The sequence below is a fragment of the Tupaia chinensis genome, unplaced genomic scaffold, assembly GCF_000334495.1.
Source record: "Tupaia chinensis unplaced genomic scaffold, TupChi_1.0 Scaffold000146_1, whole genome shotgun sequence".
Lineage (NCBI taxonomy): Eukaryota > Metazoa > Chordata > Mammalia > Scandentia > Tupaiidae > Tupaia > Tupaia belangeri.
In genome coordinates, this window is record NW_006159616.1 from 11,826,358 (window position 1) to 11,833,677 (window position 7,320).

The 7,320-nt window shown below is 48.9% G+C and overlaps 1 protein-coding gene across 2 annotated transcripts in view; it reads right to left on the reverse strand.

Moving 5' to 3' along the window:
* AGTRAP (angiotensin II receptor associated protein) overlaps nucleotides 1–7,320 on the reverse strand; it is a 20,601-nt gene that overhangs the window by 12,261 nt on the left and 1,020 nt on the right. The gene's annotated exons all lie outside the window — the stretch shown is intronic.

Here is a 7,320-nt window from a genome sequence, read left to right on the forward strand (position 1 = left end):
GTGCACCAGACTCAAAAAATCTCAAAAAAAAAAAAAAAAAGAAGAGAAGGAGGAAGGAGGCATGGGGGTGGTGCTCACATCACCACTCATCTCCCCTAAAGCAACGCTTAACCCTTCCCACTCGACTTCCATTTCAGAAACAAAATCTTCATTTTCTGGCATTCTGGCCACATCTACACTAAGCAGACAACAGGTCTAGAATAACAGGGTGCTTCTCAGCCCTGCAGAGCCCTGGGTTACTATGGAGAGAAGGATGGGTAGGATGAAAGGCTGAGAGACAGGAGGCAGCTGATTGGCAGCAGCTAAACTCTTGGTGTGGTCTGTGAAATAAGAGATTTTTCCTAGAGCTGCAAGGGCCTGTAATATGGAGTGAGCGCTAGGCTGAGGCCCAAACCCCTGCCAGCTGTTAGGGAAGAGGTTGTATAACCTGGAAATACTGCAGATCCTTGAGCGACATACCCTCCTGGGGCCAGTAAGTAGTGCAGAGGTTAAGGTGCTGGACTCTCGTGTGGCTAACCATGGTTCAAGTCATGGACTGGGCAGCTTGAAACTCATGCCAGGTGTATTTGTGTGTGTGCCAAAAATCCTGAGAGGAGAATGGAGGAGAAGGGGCTGAGGCATGGCCATCCCTCCTGGGAGGTGATTTCTTGCTTTCTATCTCTCTGTCTCTTCAGCAATCACATGTGCAAAAACCTCTCTCAAAAAAAGAGAGAGACATACACCTTTCAGGCGACTTCCCTTTTGTTATATAAACATTTAAGAAAGTTAGTGCTGGGGACAAGCAGGTGGCCATGGTGGTTAGGGCGCTGGACATTCCCACATGGCTGACAATAGTTCTAGTCCTAGACCTGGTGGCTTGCTTTCTCACTTTCTCTGTGCCTGTCTCTCTCTGGTCAAATTAAAAAAATAAATGAACGAATAAATAAAAATTAAATAAATATTTTAAAAAAAGTAAGTTAGTGCTGTCACCCTCCATATCACCTGCGTTAGTACCATGCCCCAGCCCCTCCTGTGTTTTTCTTTAAGTAGCAGGATACATAACAAGATGCCAGGGGATGACGCTCTCCCTACAGCCAGCCTAAACCATGGCATTCAAGATGGCCACCATGAAGGACCTCAATCCTCATCCTGATATTAGCATACTAAACGCCACACCTTCCAACATCTGACAGTTGGCAATCGCCTAGACAACCACAGGAAGAGCTCTTAAAAGGAAGAAAAGGAGGTGGTTGTGGATTCCAAGAAATTCCTGCCTTTTTCCAGGAAAACTTTGGACTATTCCTCCCCTCTATTACCCTATCCCTTCCTCTCATTTGCCCACTTAATGTATCTTACGATTCTCAGCTCCTGGACTCCCACATAGCCAACTGCAGTTTGAGCCCCAAACCTGGGGGCTTCTTTCTCACTTTCCCTCCCTCTCCCTCGACAAATTAAAATAATTCTTTTTTTTAAAAAAAGAATTATCTATTTAATTTTATTTATTCATTCATTTGTCTTTAATTTGACAGAGAGAAACACAGAGAGAAAGAGAGAGAGGGGAAGTGAGAAAGCAAGCCACCAGGTCCAGGACTCGAACTCTGGTATGCCCTTCTGTCTGTCTGGCGAGCGCCACCGCTTGTCCCCAAAAAAATTTTTTAAAAAAAAAAAAGTATCAAAAAAAAAAAAAAAAAAAAAAGATATCCAGTCCATACAAGCAAGAAGTTGATCAGCAAGCTTGTCTCCACTCCTTGGCCACTGAATAAAGCCTTCCATAACACTGAATGGCCAAAGATTTCATCCTGGGAGCAAATTAAAATTGGTAACAGGAGACGAGCAGTTAGCGTAATGGCTATGTCGCTGGACTCCCACGTAGTCGACCGCGGTTCGGAGTCCAGACCCAGTGGCTTGAAACTCACGCCAGTCGCGTGTGCGTGCGTGCCCAAGATCCCAAGAGGAGAATGATGGAGAAGAGACTGCGGTGTGGCCATCCCCCTGGGGGGGTGATTTCTCACTTTCTGTCTCTGTCTGGCGAGGGCACACGCCCTATACCAAAAACCTCTCTAAACAAAAAAAAAAAGAAAAAAAATTGGTAACAGTACATTTGATCACTTTTCTTAAACTCCTCAGAAGAAACCTACAAAAGACTAAGCTCCTTGCCGGTTTCCCCACCTTTGTAAGGGGAGGGCACCCCTCCAACCCAGCCCCAGCCCAGCCAGGCCCAAGGTCCAGAAAGTTCCAGGGGAAATGGAGCTCAACCAGCCCTGCTGTTCCCGGCAGCCCGGGGGAGGGAAGGGCTGGTGACTCATTATCAGCACAAAAGATCTGTCTACTGGCTGGGGGAGGTTTCTGGTAACCAAGGAGACAACCTAGGAGCCACAGGATCCTCAGGTACAGCCTGAGAAAAAGTGGAGCTGGAATCCAGGGAGGGACCTGAGCCAAACAGGAGGGCAGAGGTGGAGCCAGAGGAGGGGCCAGTCCTGACCACAGGCCTGTGCGGCTTATAGTACTCGGAGAACCTAAGCCCTGGACTCTCATGATACGCTTGGCCCAGGGGAGGCTGCCCAGCTCTTGTGTAGCTACGGGCCAATGCCTCAGCCTCCTTCTCTGTGAAATGGAGGCAGTACACGACATGGGAGTACCTCTCTGTCCTACGGGGGTGTCAGGACCATCAGAGGCAAGCACCGGGACAGTCGCCGTTGTACCTGTTTAATACAAAGCCTCTGGACAGGCGTCCTGGAACAGCAGCAGCAACTCCTGCTGCCCAAGAGGCCCTGCCAGTACTGAACTGGCCCAAATCATAAAGCCTGTAAAAAGAGCCCAGGTGCAAATCTGGCCTGCCGGGACCAGCAGTTGGCGTAATGGCTATGTTGCTAGACTCCCATGTAGTTGGCTGTAGTTCGAGTCCTGGACCCTGTGGCTTAAACTCATGCTAGGCGTGTGTGTGTGTGTGTGTGTGTGTGTGTGTGTGTGTGTGCCGAAGATCCCAAGAGGAGAATGGAGAAGGGATTGTGGCGTGGCCATCCCCCCCCGGGGGGGGGTGATTTCTTGCTTTCTGTCTTTCTGGCGAATGCATGCACCCTATAGCAAACACCTCTCCAAAAAAAAGAAAAAAAAATCTGGCCTGAGTTTTTAACCCTAAACTTTTTGAACCATCAGATCCTCCTTTTATTACCTTAGAAAGTAGGGCTATTTTTTTTAAGAGATATTTTTGTTATAAGACCCATGTGCTTGCCAGAGAGACAGAAAGTGAGAAATCACCACCCAGGGGGATGGCCATGCTACAATCCCTTCTCTCCCATTCTCCTCTTGGGATTTTGGGTACGCACTCACATGCACCTGGTGTGAATTTTAAGCTGCCAGGTCCAGGACTTGAACTGGGATCAACTATGTGGGATTCCAACAACGTAACCATTATGCCATCTGCTGGTCCCAATTTTTATCCTCCTTTTCCAGTGAGAAAGCTGATACTCAGAGACATTAGGAAACATACTTAAAGGGAGCTGGCACGTGGCGTGGTGGTTAAGGTGCTGGACTCCCACAAGGCTGACCGTGGGGCAAGTCCTGGTCTGGTGGCTTGCTTTCTCACTTTTCCTGTCTGTCTCTTTCTCTTTCTGTGTCTCTCTCTGGTAAGCACACATGTCCTACAGCAAATTAAATAATAATAAATAAAATTAAATGATTCCTTTAAAAAAATAAAAGAACTATACTCATGATCACACAGCTATTAAATAGTCAAGCCTGGCCTTAAATGCCTGGTCCCCAAGGCCTGTGCTATACTATAAGGATCTGGAAGAGACAGGGAAGGGTGAACAGAAATGAAGGGAAGGCTAATGGGAAACCAAGGAGCCATGCAGACCAAGACTGAAACTTTCGTTTGTCCCCTGGGAGGTAGGGCCAGGACTTCCCACATAGGCAAGCCAACCTCAGATCAACATGTAGAACATACTGGATCTATTCCGACCAATCCTGAGCAAACACTGGGTGGCTGATGACATGAGCAGGTGAGATCCGCCAGGGTAGCAGAGGCTAAGGGACACCAGACATGGAGGCCACAGAGGGGAGGCTTCACTGTGTGTGTCTTGCGGTCAAACACGTGGGTCTGATCCTGGCTCCGTGACAAGAAGCTATGACACGAGGCAAGTCACCTGACCCACTAAAACTGCTATTTGCTCCTCTGTAAAGTAGGAATTATCCTACCTGTTCCCCAGTGCTGTCGTACGGCTCTAGTGGCATGGGGAGGTGGAGAGAGGTGTACGCACTCCACACAGTGCCTGCCAGGACTCAGTCCTCCACACGGCAGTCCTCGCTCTCACTGTTAGGAAGGCAGCCTCCTGAATAGCTTCTTTATTTAAAGAGGTTTTTGCACTAGGGCATGTGCGGTAGGGGTAGGGAGATGGACAGACAGAGACAGCGAGAAGGAAAGCCACACCATAATCCATTTTCCTCCTGGGATCTTGGGCACGCACGCACACGTACCCAAGCATGAGTTTCAAGCCACCAGGTCCAGGACTTGAACCACCGTCAGTCATGTGGCAGTCCAGCAACATAACTGCTATGCAGTCTGCTGGCCCTGCCTCCTGAGTTCTTAACCCTGATACCACACCACTTCCTGGACCTCTGGATCCCAAGGACCTCTTCTCACAAGACTTTGTGAACCCAAAGACAGTCCTTCCTAAGCTTGTCACAATGTCACTTCTCCAGCTCAGGATTTGCTTCAAGAGAGGCATGGTCAGGACTCAGTTAGGGACTGCCCTTTGTGCAAAGGGCTTGAGACAGCTGCGTTTTTCCTCTCCTGGCACACTGCCCACTCTGGCTGTGCTGGGCACAAGGAGGCACTCAGCCATGCCTGGACTGTCTGAAAAGGGGTGGTGAGGAGGGAGCACAGGGTGAGTTCCCCAGCTCCTGGGGACTCTGCTTAAGTGCCTGTGAGCAAGGAGTCCACAGCTGTCCTCAGCAGGCTGGCCAGATTAGACAACAAAAATACAGAATGCCAATTTCACTGTGAATTTCAGATCATGACTACTTCGTTAATATGTCCCAAATACTGCTTGAGACATACACTAAAAACCTGTTTTTCTTTTTTTTTGGAGAGGTTTTCGCTACAGGGCACTTGCGCTCGCCAGACAGACAGAGAGAGACAGACAGAAAGCGAGAAATCACTCCCCAGGGGAGATGGTCATGCCGCAATCCCTTCTCCTCCATTCTCCTCTCGGGATCTTGGGCATGCACGCACACGCGCCCGGCATGAGTTTTAAGCTACCGGGTCCGGGACGTGAACTGCGGTTGACTACGTGGGAGTCCAGCGACATAGCCATTACGCAAACTGCTGGTTCCCCAAACCTATCTGTTTTGATCTGAAATCTAAATTCCACTGGATGCCCTGTATGTGACCCACAACTGTAGCCCCTCAGGGACACCCAGCACCATTGGCCCCTAACTGGTGAAGACCCGTGGAGACATGGGGCCCTGCCTGATTCCCAAGTCAAGGGAAGGACCAGCCTTTTCCTGTGGGGCCGCAGAAAGCACTGCTTACGCTTGGGGTGCTCTTGGCCTACAGGCCCATTAAGTTGCTCAAAAAAGCCCTGAACAATCTAAGCCCTCTCAAGGGCCAAAGCCAGCCCCAAGTAACCTGGCACCCAGGAAAGGACACGGTACTGGAGTTCACCCTTCCCTTTCTCTTCCAGACCCTGACAGTATAGTACAGGCCTTGGGGGCCAGCCCTGCAGTAAGGCCAGGCTTTCCTATTTAACAGCCACGTGATCTTGAGTATGTTTCTTAACGTCTCTGAGTTACAGCTTTCTCACTGATCCCCGCGTGTTCAAATTCTGACTCTCTCACCTACTCCCTGTGGGACTATGGCAGCTTACTTAACTGATCTAAGCTGAAGCTTGCTCGTTTATAAAAAGATGACAATCTGACAATCAGCTTTTTCAGAAGGTTGCTGTGACTAACGCCACAAACAAGAGCTCCCTTCCCTCCCAATTCCCACGGCTCTGGCCCTCACCTGATCCTCTCTTAGCAACTATTTTAGACAAATCTCTAATCACAGAAAAGGTTGGTGTTAACCCCACATCGCTCAGAACACTGTGTGTTTACCAAGCCTCCATTGCCCTCATGTAAATTTCTCCCCAGCTAAAGGTTCCACCCAAACCTACTCCCTTGCTCGGGCTGTCTCTCCTGATAGCTGCGGACTGAAAGCGTCAGGAAAGTTTGCTGACCGGAAACCTGTCGAATGGGGATCAGGACACACCACTTAACAGTAGGACTGTAAGTGGATCAGAATACGCAACCCCAAAATATACCTGTTCAGCACATTCTGAGCCATTTATCTTGAGTTTGAGAAGCTGCAGGAGTGGCTCTGAAAAGCTGTCCTTTTGTAAAAAAAAAATTACATCTCTAAAAGAAATGTACATGAGCAAATATCTGGGGACCAGCAGTTAGCGTAATGGCTGTGTCGCTGGACTCCCATGTAGCTGACTGCGGTTTGCGTCCCGGACCCCGTGGCTTAAACTCATGCCGTGTGAGCCCAAGATCCCGAGAGAATGGAGGAGAAGGGATTGCGGCGTGGCCATCCCCCCTGAGGGGTGATTTCTCTCTTTCTGTCTCTCTGGCAAGTGCACGCGCCCTATAGCAAAAACCTCTCCAAATAAATAAATTAATTAAAAAACATGAGCAAATATCTGTATTAGGAAGAGGGGTTACCAACAGTAAGATCTTTATTCACAATTTCACTCTCTTGTAACTTCTCTCATACACACACACCTAAATGCCCCAAGCCTTTATTCCTCTTTCTTTCTCTTTTTACAGTTGTTATGGGGTGCATGCACTCGCCAGAGGGAGACAGAGGAGGACAGGAAAAGTAAGAAAGCACTCATTCTCTAGAGGGGATTAGAGTCCCTTCTCCATTCTCCTCTTGGGATTTTGTGCCCTGTGTGCTTTCCAAGCTGCAGTCTGGGACTTGAATCACAGAGTTGACTGCATGGGGTCCAGCCACCTTGACCACCACGTACTAGCTGGTCCAGTCCCTCTGTAGCTCAGGGTGCCACGTGAGATTTAACCATCTGCCCTTTCCTCACGTGTATTTATATGAGACTCCCATGCACACATATGTAATTAAATTGGGTTTTCTGTTAATGTGTTTTATCCCAGTTTAATTCGTGACCGACCAAAGAACCTAGAAGGGTGGAAGAAAGCTGTTTTGCACCCCCCCACACACACACCTATGGCCTTCACAGCACAGGCCCACGCAATGGTTAGGACACAGGTTATGCAGTTTTGCAGCCACCTCTCTCTCCAGCTCCTTCAGTCCCAGACACCAACATGGTGCTAAATGCTTCGTCA